Genomic DNA, 12,584 nt, shown 5'->3' with positions numbered 1-12,584 from the left:
TCTTCAAAGCGTTCTGATATTGACTGGTAATTGTGTTTGATACTTTCTTAGACTATTTTTGCCTCTGGCTGATGTGTATTTTCTTTCCAAACTCCACCAGAGCCTATGATTACACAGCATCCTAAAATTTTAGTGCTTTTTGACCAAAAAAATAGAAATTGAAAGTCTCTTTACAATATTTGCAATATTTTCATTGTTAACATGCAATGTATGAATGCATGTCTGGATGATGTGTAATGGGGCAATACCATACCTTAATGTATTCACTGTAAAAGAAAAAGTATGCATCATCTTACTATAAAATAAAGTGGAGAAAACACAAATAAGACTTTTTTCCACACAGGTTTAATCGGCTATTTCCTGATATTCTTCAATGCGTTCTGATATTGACTGGTAATTGTGTTTGATACTTTCTTAGACTATTTCTGCCTCTGGCTGATGTGTATTTTCTTTCCAAACTCCACCAGAGCCTATGATTACACAGCATCCTATCTGTGGAAAACGGCAGTGCAGGGATAGGGAAGAAAACTATAGGCATCCAAAGGAGCCCGGCTAGCTCAGTTGGTAGAGCATGAGACTCTTAATCTCAGGGTCGTGGGTTCGAGCCCCATGTTGGGCGAAAACAACTAAAATTGTAGTGCTTTTTGACCAAAAAAATAGAAATTGAAAGTCTCTTTACAATATTTGCAATATTTTCATTGTTAACATGCAATATATGAATGCATGTCTGGATGATGTGTAATGGGGCAATACCATACCTTAATGTATTCACTGTAAAAGAAAAAGTATGCATCATCTTACTATAAAATAAAGTGGAGAAAACACAAATAAGACTTTTTTCCACACAGGTTTAATCGGCTATTTCCTGATATTCTTCAATGCGTTCTGATATTGACTGGTAATTGTGTTTGATACTTTCTTAGACTATTTCTGCCTCTGGCTGATGTGTATTTTCTTTCCAAACTCCACCAGAGCCTATGATTACACAGCATCCTATCTGTGGAAACCGGCAGTGCAGGGATAGGGAAGAAAACTATAGGCATCCAAAGGAGCCCGGCTAGCGCAGTCGGTAGAGCTTGAGTCTCTTAATCTCAGGGTCGTGGGTTCGAGCCCCACGTTGGGCGAAAACAACTAAAATTGTAGTGCTTTTTGACCAAAAAAATACATCCTATCTGTGGAAAACGGCAGTGCAGGGATAGGGAAGAAAACTATAGGCATCCAAAGGAGCCCGGCTAGCTCAGTCGGTAGAACATGAGACTCTTAATCTCAGGGTCGTGGGTTCGAGCCCCACGTTGGGCGAAAACAACTAAAATTTTAGTGCTTTTTGACCCAAAAAATAGAAATTGAAAGTCTCTTTACAATATTTGCAATATTTTCATTGTTAACATGCAATATATGAATGCATGTCTGGATGATGTGTAATGGGGCAATACCATACCTTAATGTATTCACTGTAAAAGAAAAAGTATGTATCATCTTACTATAAAATAAAGTGGAGAAAACACAAATAAGACTTTTTTCCACACAGGTTTAATCGGCTATTTCCTGATATTCTTCAATGCGTTCTGATATTGACTGGTAATTGTGTTTGATACTTTCTTAGACTATTTCTGCCGCTGGCTGATGTGTATTTTCTTTCCAAACTCCACCAGAGCCTATGATTACACAGCATCCTATCTGTGGAAACCGGCAGTGCAGGGATAGGGAAGAAAACTATAGGCATCCAAAGGAGCCCAGCTAGCTCAGTCGGTAGAGCTTGAGTCTCTTAATCTCAGGGTCGTGGGTTCGAGCCCCACGTTGGGCGAAAACATTTAAATTGTAGTGCTTTTTGACCAAAAAAATAGAAATTGAAAGTCTCTTTACAATATTTTCATTGTTAACATGCAATGTATGAATGCATGTCTGGATGATGTGTAATGGGGCAATACCATACCTTAATGTATTCACTGTAAAAGAAAAAGTATGCATCATCTTACTATAAAATAAAGTGGAGAAAACACAAATAAGATTTTTTTCCACACAGGTTTAATCGGCTATTTCCTGATATTCTTCAATGCGTTCTGATATTGACTGGTAATTGTGTTTGATACTTTCTTAGACTATTTCTGCCTCTGGCTGATGTGTATTTTCTTTCCAAACTCCACCAGAGCCTATGATTACACAGCATCCTATCTGTGGAAAGCGGCAGTGCAGGGATAGGGAAGAAAACTATAGGCATCCAAAGGAGCCCGGCTAGCTCAGTCGGTAGAGCTTGAGTCTCTTAATCTCAGGGTCGTGGGTTCGAGCCCCACGTTGGGCGAAAACAACTAAAATTGTAGTGCTTTTTGACCAAAAAAATACATCCTATCTGTGGAAAACGGCAGTGCAGGGATAGGGAAGAAAACTATAGGCATCCAAAGGAGCCTGGCTAGCTCAGTCGGTAGAGCTTGAGACTCTTAATCTCAGGGTCGTGGGTTCGAGCCCCACGTTGGGCGAAAACAACTAAAATTTTAGTGCTTTTTGACCAAAAAAATAGAAATTGAAATTCTCTTTACAATATTTGCAATATTTTCATTGTTAACATGCAATATATGAATGCATGTCTGGATGATGTGTAATGGGGCAATACCATACCTTAATGTATTCACTGTAAAAGAAAAAGTATGTATCATCTTACTATAAAATAAAGTGGAGAAAACACAAATAAGACTTTTTTCCACTCAGGTTTAATCGGCTATTTCCTGATATTCTTCAATGCGTTCTGATATTGACTGGTAATTGTGTTTGATACTTTCTTAGATTATTTCTGCCTCTGGCTGATGTGTATTTTCTTTCCAAACTCCACCAGAGCCTATGATTACACAGCATCCTATCTGTGGAAAACGGCAGTGCAGGGATAGGGAAGAAAACTATAGACATTCAAAGGAGCCCGGCTAGCTCAGTCGGTAGAGCATGAGACTCTTACTCTCAGGGTCGTGGGTTTGAGCCCCACATTGGGCGAAAACAACTAAAATTGTAGTGCTTTTTGACCAAAAAAATAGAAATTGAAAGTCTCTTTACAATATTTGCAATATTTTCATTGTTAACATGCAATGTATGAATGCATGTCTGGATGATGTGTAATGGGGCAATACCATACCTTAATGTATTCACTGTAAAAGAAAAAGTATGCATCATCTTACTATAAAATAAAGTGAAGAAAACACAAATAAGACTTTTTTCCACACAGGTTTAATCGGCTATTTCCTGATATTCTTCAATGCGTTCTGATATTGACTGGTAATTGTGTTTGATACTTTGACTATTTCTGCCTCTGGCTGATGTGTATTTTCTTTCCAAACTCCACCAGAGCCTATGATTACACAGCATCCTATCTGTGGAAAACGGCAGTGCAGGGATAGGGAAGAAAACTATAGGCATCCAAAGGAGCCCGGCTAGCTCAGTCGGTAGAGCATGAGACTCTTAATCTCAGGGTCGTGGGTCCGAGCCCCACGTTGGACGAAAACAACTAAAATTGTAGTGCTTTTTGACCAAAAAAATACATCCTATCTGTGGAAAACGGCAGTGCAGGGATAGGGAAGAAAACTATAGGCATCCAAAGGAGCCTGGCTAGCTCAGTCGGTAGAGCATGAGACTCTTAATCTCAGGGTCGTGGGTTCGAGCCCCACGTTGGACGAAAACAACTGAAATTGTAGTGCTTTTTGACCAAAAAAATACATCCTATCTATGGAAAACGGCAGTGCAGGGATAGGGAAGAAAACTATAGGCATCCAAAGGAGCCCGGCTAGCTCAGTCGGTAGAGCATGAGACTCTTAATCTCAGGGTCGTGGGTCCGAGCCCCACGTTGGACGAAAACAACTAAAATTGTAGTGCTTTTTGACCAAAAAAATACATCCTATCTGTGGAAAACGGCAGTGCAGGGATAGGGAAGAAAACTATAGGCATCCAAAGGAGCCTGGCTAGCTCAGTCGGTAGAGCATGAGACTCTTAATCTCAGGGTCGTGGGTTCGAGCCCCACGTTGGACGAAAACAACTAAAATTGTAGTGCTTTTTGACCAAAAAAATACATCCTATCTATGGAAAACGGCAGTGCAGGGATAGGGAAGAAAACTATAGGCATCCAAAGGAGCCTGGCTAGCTCAGTCGGTAGAGCATGAGACTCTTAATCTCAGGGTCGTGGGTTATAGCCCCACGTTGGGCGAAAACAACTAAAATTTTAGTGCTTTTTGACCAAAAAAATAGAAATTGAAAGTCTCTTTACAATATTTGCAATATTTTCATTGTTAACATGCAATATATGAATGCATGTCTGGATGATGTGTAATGGGGCAATGCCATACCTTAATGTATTCACTGTAAAAGAAAAAGTATGTATCATCTTACTATAAAATGAAGTGGAGAAAACACAAATAAGACTTTTTTCCACACAGGTTCAGTCAGCTATTTCCTTATATTCTTCAAAGCGTTCTGATATTGACTGGTAATTGTGTTTGATACTTTCTTAGACTATTTCTGCCTCTGGCTGATGTGTATTTTCTTTCCAAACTCCACCAGAGCCTATGATTACACAGCATCCTATCTGTGGAAAGCGGCAGTGCAGGGATAGGGAAGAAAACTATAGGCATCCAAAGGAGCCCGGCTAGCTCAGTCGGTAGAGCACGAGACTCTTACTCTCAGGGTCGTGGGTTCGAGCCCCACATTGGGCGAAAACAACTAAAATTGTAGTGCTCTTTGACCAAAAAAATAGAAATTGAAAGTCTCTTTACAATATTTGCAATATTTTCATTGTTAACATGCAATATATGAATGCATGTCTGGATGATGTGTAATGGGGCAATACCATACCTTAATGTATTCACTGTAAAATAAAAAGTATGTATCATCTTATTATAAAATAAAGTGGAGAAAACACAAATAAGACTTTCTTTCACACAGGTTCAGTCAGCTATTTCCTTATATTCTTCAAAGCGTTCTGATATTGACTGGTAATTGTGTTTGATACTTTCTTAGACTATTTTTGCCTCTGGCTGATGTGTATTTTCTTTCCAAACTCCACCAGAGCCTATGATTACACAGCATCCTAAAATTTTAGTGCTTTTTGACCAAAAGAATAGAAATTGAAAGTCTCTTTACAATATTTGCAATATTTTCATTGTTAACATGCAATGTATGAATGCATGTCTGGATGATGTGTAATGGGGCAATACCATACCTTAATGTATTCACTGTAAAAGAAAAAGTATGCATCATCTTACTATAAAATAAAGTGGAGAAAACACAAATAAGACTTTTTTCCACACAGGTTTAATCGGCTATTTCCTGATATTCTTCAATGCGTTCTGATATTGACTGGTAATTGTGTTTGATACTTTCTTAGACTATTTCTGCCTCTGGCTGATGTGTATTTTCTTTCCAAACTCCACCAGAGCCTATGATTACACAGCATCCTATCTGTGGAAAGCGGCAGTGCAGGGATAGGGAAGAAAACTATAGGCATACAAAGGAGCCCGGCTAGCTCAGTCGGTAGAGCGTGAGACTCTTAATCTCAGGGTCGTGGGTTCGAGCCCCACGTTGGGCGAAAACAACTAAAATTGTAGTGCTTTTTGACCAAAAAAATACATCCTATCTGTGGAAAACGGCAGTGCAGGGATAGGGAAGAAAACTATAAGCATCCAAAGGAGCCTGGCTAGCTCAGTCGGTAGAGCTTGAGACTCTTAATCTCAGGGTCGTGGGTTCGAGCCCCACGTTGGGCGAAAACAACTAAAATTTTAGTGCTTTTTGACTAAAAAAATAGAAATTGAAAGTCTCTTTACAATATTTGCAATATTTTCATTGTTAACATGCAATATATGAATGCATGTCTGGATGATGTGTAATGGGGCAATACCATACCTTAATGTATTCACTGTAAAAGAAAAAGTATGTATCATCTTACTATAAAATAAAGTGGAGAAAACACAAATAAGACTTTTTTCCACACAGGTTTAATCGGCTATTTCCTGATATTCTTCAATGCGTTCTGATATTGACTGGTAATTGTGTTTGATACTTTGACTATTTCTGCCTCTGGCTGATGTGTATTTTCTTTCCAAACTCCACCAGAGCCTATGATTACACAGCATCCTATCTGTGGAAAACGGCAGTGCAGGGATAGGGAAGAAAACTATAGGCATCCAAAGGAGCCCGGCTAGCTCAGTCGGTAGAGCATGAGACTCTTAATCTCAGGGTCGTGGGTTCGAGCCCCACGTTGGGCGAAAACAACTAAAATTGTAGTGCTTTTTGACCAAAAAAATACATCCTATCTGTGGAAAGCGGCAGTGCAGGGATAGGGAAGAAAACTATAGGCATCCAAAGGAGCCTGGCTAGTTCAGTCGGTAGAGCTTGAGACTCTTAATCTCAGGGTCGTGGGTTCGAGCCCCACATTGGGCGAAAACAACTAAAATTGTAGTGCTTTTTGACCAAAAAAATAGAAATTGAAAGTCTCTTTACAATATTTGCAATATATTCATTGTTAACATGCAATATATGAATGCATGTCTGGATGATGTGTAATGGGGCAATACCATACCTTAATGTATTCACTGTAAAATAAAAAGTATGTATCATCTTACTATAAAATAAAGTGGAGAAAACACAAATAAGACTTTTTTCCACACAGGTTTAATCGGCTATTTCCTGATATTCTTCAATGCGTTCTGATATTGACTGGTAATTGTGTTTGATACTTTCTTAGACTATTTCTGCCTCTGGCTGATGTGTATTTTCTTTCCAAACTCCACCAGAGCCTATGATTACACAGCATCCTATCTGTGGAAAGCGGCAGTGCAGGGATAGGGAAGAAAACTATAGGCATCCAAAGGAGCCTGGCTAGTTCAGTTGGTAGAGCATGAGACTCTTAATCTCAGGGTCGTGGGTTCGAGCCCCACGTTGGGCGAAAACAACTAAAATTGTAGTGCTTTTTGACCAAAAAAATAGAAATTGAAAGTCTCTTTACAATATTTGCAATATTTTCATTGTTAACATGCAATGTATGAATGCATGTCTGGATGGTGTGTAATGGGGCAATACCATACCTTAATGTATTCACTGTAAAAGAAAAAGTATGTATCATCTTACTATAAAATAAAGTGGAGAAAACACAAATAAGACTTTTTTCCACACAGGTTTAATCGGCTATTTCCTGATATTCTTCAATGCGTTCTGATATTGACTGGTAATTGTGTTTGATACTTTGACTATTTCTGCCTCTGGCTGATGTGTATTTTCTTTCCAAACTCCACCAGAGCCTATGATTACACAGCATCCTATCTGCGGAAAACGGCAGTGCAGGGATAGGGAAGAAAACTATAGGCATCCAAAGTAGCCCGGCTCACTCAGTTGGTAGAGCATGAGACTCTTAATCTCAGGGTCGTGGGTTCGAGCCCCATGTTGGGCGAAAACAACTAAAATTGTAGTGCTTTATGACCAAAAAAATAGAAATTGAAAGTCTCTTTACAATATTTGCAATATTTTCATTGTTAACATGCAATATATGAATGCATGTCTGGATGATGTGTAATGGGGCAATACCATACCTTAATGTATTCACTGTAAAAGAAAAAGTATGCATCATCTTACTATAAAATAAAGTGGAGAAAACACAAATAAGACTTTTTTCCACACAGGTTTAATCGGCTATTTCCTGATATTCTTCAATGCGTTCTGATATTGACTGGTAATTGTGTTTGATACTTTCTTAGACTATTTCTGCCTCTGGCTGATGTGTATTTTCTTTCCAAACTCCACCAGAGCCTATGATTACACAGCATCCTATCTGTGGAAAGCGGCAGTGCAGGGATAGGGAAGAAAACTATAGGCATCCAAAGGAGCCCGGCTAGCTCAGTCGGTAGAGCTTGAGTCTCTTAATCTCAGGGTCGTGGGTTCGAGCCCCACGTTGGGCGAAAACAACTAAAATTGTAGTGCTTTTTGACCAAAAAAATACATCCTATCTGTGGAAAACGGCAGTGCAGGGATAGGGAAGAAAACTATAGGCATCCAAAGGAGCCCGGCTAGCTCAGTCGGTAGAACATGAGACTCTTAATCTCAGGGTCGTGGGTTCGAGCCCCACGTTGGGCGAAAACAACTAAAATTTTAGTGCTTTTTGACCAAAAAAATAGAAATTGAAAGTCTCTTTACAATATTTGCAATATTTTCATTGTTAACATGCAATATATGAATGCATGTCTGGATGATGTGTAATGGGGCAATACCATACCTTAATGTATTCACTGTAAAAGAAAAAGTATGTATCATCTTACTATAAAATAAAGTGGAGAAAACACAAATAAGACTTTTTTCCACACAGGTTTAATCGGCTATTTCCTGATATTCTTCAATGCGTTCTGATATTGACTGGTAATTGTGTTTGATACTTTCTTAGACTATTTCTGCCTCTGGCTGATGTGTATTTTCTTTCCAAACTCCACCAGAGCCTATGATTACACAGCATCCTATCTGTGGAAAGCGGCAGTGTAGGGATAGGGAAGAAAACTATAGGCATCCAAAGGAGCCTGGCTAGTTCAGTTGGTAGAGCATGAGACTCTTAATCTCAGGGTCGTGGGTTCGAGCCCCACGTTGGGCGAAAACAACTAAAATTGTAGTGCTTCTTGACCAAAAAAATAGAAATTGAAAGTCTCTTTACAATATTTGCAATATTTTCATTGTTAACATGCAATATATGAATGCATGTCTGGATGATGTGTAATGGGGCAATACCATACCTTAATGTATTCACTGTAAAATAAAAAGTATGTATCATCTTATTATAAAATAAAGTGGAGAAAACACAAATAAGACTTTTTTTCACACAGGTTCAGTCAGCTATTTCCTTATATTCTTCAAAGCGTTCTCATATTGACTGGTAATTGTGTTTGATACTTTCTTAGACTATTTCTGCCTCTGGCTGATGTGTATTTTCTTTCCAAACTCCACCAGAGCCTATGATTACACAGCATCCTATCTGTGGAAACCGGCAGTGCAGGGATAGGGAAGAAAACTATAGGCATCCAAAGGAGCCCGGCTAGCTCAGTCGGTAGAGCATGAGACTCTTAATCTCAGGGTCGTGGGTTCGAGCCCCACGTTGGGCGAAAACAACTAAAATTGTAGTGCTTTTTGACCAAAAAAATACATCCTATCTGTGGAAAACGGCAGTGCAGGGATAGGGAAGAAAACTATAGGCATCCAAAGGAGCCTGGCTAGCTCAGTCGGTAGAGCATGAGACTCTTAATCTCAGGGTCGTGGGTTCGAGCCCCACGTTGGACGAAAACAACTAAAATTGTAGTGCTTTTTGACCAAAAAAATACATCCTATCTATGGAAAACGGCAGTGCAGGGATAGGGAAGAAAACTATAGGCATCCAAAGGAGCCTGGCTAGCTCAGTCGGTAGAGCATGAGACTCTTAATCTCAGGGTCGTGGGTTATAGCCCCACGTTGGGCGAAAACAACTAAAATTTTAGTGCTTTTTGACCAAAAAAATAGAAATTGAAAGTCTCTTTACAATATTTGCAATATTTTCATTGTTAACATGCAATGTATGAATGCATGTCTGGATGATGTGTAATGGGGCAATACCATACCTTAATGTATTCACTGTAAAAGAAAAAGTATGCATCATCTTACTATAAAATAAAGTGGAGAAAACACAAATAAGACTTTTTTCCACACAGGTTTAATCGGCTATTTCCTGATATTCTTCAATGCGTTCTGATATTGACTGGTAATTGTGTTTGATACTTTCTTAGACTATTTCTGCCTCTGGCTGATGTGTATTTTCTTTCCAAACTCCACCAGAGCCTATGATTACACAGCATCCTATCTGTGGAAAGCGGCAGTGCAGGGATAGGGAAGAAAACTATAGGCATACAAAGGAGCCCGGCTAGCTCAGTCGGTAGAGCGTGAGACTCTTAATCTCAGGGTCGTGGGTTCGAGCCCCACGTTGGGCGAAAACAACTAAAATTGTAGTGCTTTTTGACCAAAAAAATACATCCTATCTGTGGAAAACGGCAGTGCAGGGATAGGGAAGAAAACTATAAGCATCCAAAGGAGCCTGGCTAGCTCAGTCGGTAGAGCTTGAGACTCTTAATCTCAGGGTCGTGGGTTCGAGCCCCACGTTGGGCGAAAACAACTAAAATTTTAGTGCTTTTTGACTAAAAAAATAGAAATTGAAAGTCTCTTTACAATATTTGCAATATTTTCATTGTTAACATGCAATATATGAATGCATGTCTGGATGATGTGTAATGGGGCAATACCATACCTTAATGTATTCACTGTAAAATAAAAAGTATGTATCATCTTATTATAAAATAAAGTGGAGAAAACACAAATAAGACTTTCTTTCACACAGGTTCAGTCAGCTATTTCCTTATATTCTTCAAAGCGTTCTGATATTGACTGGTAATTGTGTTTGATACTTTCTTAGACTATTTCTGCCTCTGGCTGATGTGTATTTTCTTTCCAAACTCCACCAGAGCCTATGATTACACAGCATCCTATCTGTGGAAAGCGGCAGTGCAGGGATAGGGAAGAAAACTATAAGCATCCAAAGGAGCCCGGCTAGCTCAGTCGGTAGAGCATGAGACTCTTAATCTCAGGGTCGTGGGTTCGAGCCCCACGTTGGGCGAAAACAACTAAAATTGTAGTGCTTTTTGACCAAAAAAATACATCCTATCTGTGGAAAACGGCAGTGCAGGGATAGGGAAGAAAACTATAGGCATCCAAAGGAGCCTGGCTAGCTCAGTCGGTAGAGCTTGAGACTGGGCGAAAACAACTAAAATTTTAGTGCTTTTTGACCAAAAAAATAGAAATTGAAAGTCTCTTTACAATATTTGCAATATTTTCATTGTTAACATGCAATATATGAATGCATGTCTGGATGATGTGTAATGGGGCAATACCATACCTTAATGTATTCACTGTAAAAGAAAAAGTATGTATCATCTTACTATAAAATAAAGTGGAGAAAACACAAATAAGACTTTTTTCCACACAGGTTTAATCGGCTATTTCCTGATATTCTTCAATGCGTTCTGATATTGACTGGTAATTGTGTTTGATACTTTGACTATTTCTGCCTCTGGCTGATGTGTATTTTCTTTCCAAACTCCACCAGAGCCTATGATTACACAGCATCCTATCTGTGGAAAACGGCAGTGCAGGGATAGGGAAGAAAACTATAGGCATCCAAAAGAGCCCGGCTAGCTCAGTCGGTAGAGCATGAGACTCTTAATCTCAGGGTCGTGGGTTCGAGCCCCACGTTGGGTGAAAACAACTAAAATTGTAGTGCTTTTTGACCAAAAAAATACATCCTATCTGTGGAAAGCGGCAGTGCAGGGATAGGGAAGAAAACTATAGGCATCCAAAGGAGCCTGGCTAGTTCAGTCGGTAGAGCTTGAGACTCTTAATCTCAGGGTCGTGGGTTCGAGCCCCACATTGGGCGAAAACAACTAAAATTGTAGTGCTTTTTGACCAAAAAAATAGAAATTGAAAGTCTCTTTACAATATTTGCAATATTTTCATTGTTAACATGCAATATATGAATGCATGTCTGGATGATGTGTAATGGGGCAATACCATACCTTAATGTATTCACTGTAAAATAAAAAGTATGTATCATCTTACTATAAAATAAAGTGGAGAAAACACAAATAAGACTTTTTTCCACACAGGTTTAATCGGCTATTTCCTGATATTCTTCAATGCGTTCTGATATTGACTGGTAATTGTGTTTGATACTTTCTTAGACTATTTCTGCCTCTGGCTGATGTGTATTTTCTTTCCAAACTCCACCAGAGCCTATGATTACACAGCATCCTATCTGTGGAAAGCGGCAGTGCAGGGATAGGGAAGAAAACTATAGGCATCCAAAGGAGCCTGGCTAGTTCAGTTGGTAGAGCATGAGACTCTTAATCTCAGGGTCGTGGGTTCGAGCCCCACGTTGGGCGAAAACAACTAAAATTGTAGTGCTTTTTGACCAAAAAAATAGAAATTGAAAGTCTCTTTACAATATTTGCAATATTTTCATTGTTAACATGCAATGTATGAATGCATGTCTGGATGGTGTGTAATGGGGCAATACCATACCTTAATGTATTCACTGTAAAAGAAAAAGTATGTATCATCTTACTATAAAATAAAGTGGAGAAAACACAAATAAGACTTTTTTCCACACAGGTTTAATCGGCTATTTCCTGATATTCTTCAATGCGTTCTGATATTGACTGGTAATTGTGTTTGATACTTTGACTATTTCTGCCTCTGGCTGATGTGTATTTTCTTTCCAAACTCCACCAGAGCCTATGATTACACAGCATCCTATCTGCGGAAAACGGCAGTGCAGGGATAGGGAAGAAAACTATAGGCATCCAAAGTAGCCCGGCTCACTCAGTTGGTAGAGCATGAGACTCTTAATCTCAGGGTCGTGGGTTCGAGCCCCATGTTGGGCGAAAACAACTAAAATTGTAGTGCTTTTTGACCAAAAAAATAGAAATTGAAAGTCTCTTTACAATATTTGCAATATTTTCATTGTTAACATGCAATATATGAATGCATGTCTGGATGATGTGTAA

General features: G+C 39.1%; 2 non-coding genes across 2 annotated transcripts; both read left to right on the top strand.

The window, feature by feature from the left end:
- The first annotated feature begins 5,484 nt into the window (after positions 1-5,484).
- Positions 5,485-5,557, top strand: TRNAK-CUU (transfer RNA lysine (anticodon CUU)). Its single transcript has one exon. It is a non-coding gene; the product is annotated as a tRNA-Lys (tRNA).
- A 4,329-nt stretch (positions 5,558-9,886) lies between these two features.
- Positions 9,887-9,959, top strand: TRNAK-CUU (transfer RNA lysine (anticodon CUU)). Its single transcript has one exon. It is a non-coding gene; the product is annotated as a tRNA-Lys (tRNA).
- Positions 9,960-12,584: the final 2,625 nt, after the last annotated feature.

Source organism: Ambystoma mexicanum, chromosome 4q, assembly GCF_040938575.1.
Source record: "Ambystoma mexicanum isolate Mex_15411 chromosome 4q, UKY_AmexF1_1, whole genome shotgun sequence".
NCBI lineage: Eukaryota > Metazoa > Chordata > Amphibia > Caudata > Ambystomatidae > Ambystoma > Ambystoma mexicanum.
This window is presented reverse-complemented; position numbering and strand designations above follow the sequence as displayed.